This window comes from Cyrtonyx montezumae, unplaced genomic scaffold (assembly GCF_038088225.1).
Source record: "Cyrtonyx montezumae isolate F1298 unplaced genomic scaffold, pur_monq_1.0 scaffold_21, whole genome shotgun sequence".
NCBI lineage: Eukaryota > Metazoa > Chordata > Aves > Galliformes > Odontophoridae > Cyrtonyx > Cyrtonyx montezumae.
The window spans coordinates 5,103,398-5,104,243 of NW_027071948.1; positions in this window are offsets into that span (position 1 = coordinate 5,103,398).

Genomic DNA, 846 nt, shown 5'->3' on the forward strand with positions numbered 1-846 from the left:
GGAGAGCGCAGCCAGCCACTCACAGGAACAGTAGTGAAATCTCCCCGACACTTTAACTGTCAATCAGGCTTAATGGGGTATAAAAGCTCCCCAGCGCCGCGGCTGCGATAGGCAGAGAGAGCAATAGGGAGAAATGAGTAAGAGCTGAAGGAGAGCGCGGAGTAATTCCTGCTCTGTGATCGCAGATCCTCGCGGTGAGAAACCAGGAGAGGGGGCAGAGGGGCAGCTCAGCCCCTGCAGCCGAGCCGGGACTGAGCGCCTGGAGATATTTATAGATAGGAAAACAAAAACAACCTTCCCCTGAATAGACCCTTTCTTAAATAGAAAGTCCTGGCAATTCTGTCTCATTTCAGCGATTTCCTGAGTCTAAGAATAGAAATGAGCCGCCTGGAAGGCGCTGCAGGCAGAAATTTGGAGACGTAGGCTGCTTTATTTTATTTTTCCGAGTATAAAACCCCTTCCATTTGGATACGGGATTCGCACGTCGGCCTTTGGCACGGAGGGATGTATGGCGACTTTCACTTTTTGCTTTCCTAAAAAACTGTCTTCTACTTAAAGGCACGGGATCAGCTTTACCTGCATGTGACAGCCCCGGAGGACACCGACCGAGCGGCACAGCTCTCCTGCACTGCTTTCCTCCCACCCCTCTTTTTTAGGGAGGGAGAGAAGGATTTCTTTTTCCCATTTTTCCAGCCCAAGAATCGCTTGCCCCCAAGTTTTGGAGGGGGGCTGACGACTTGCCACCCACCTGCGGGTGCATGAAGGGTGCTGGCTTTCCCTCTCTGTTCCCTTGGTCTTGTGAAGGGTTGGAAGAGCGTTTTGCCACCCATCGCCCGGAACAAGAGG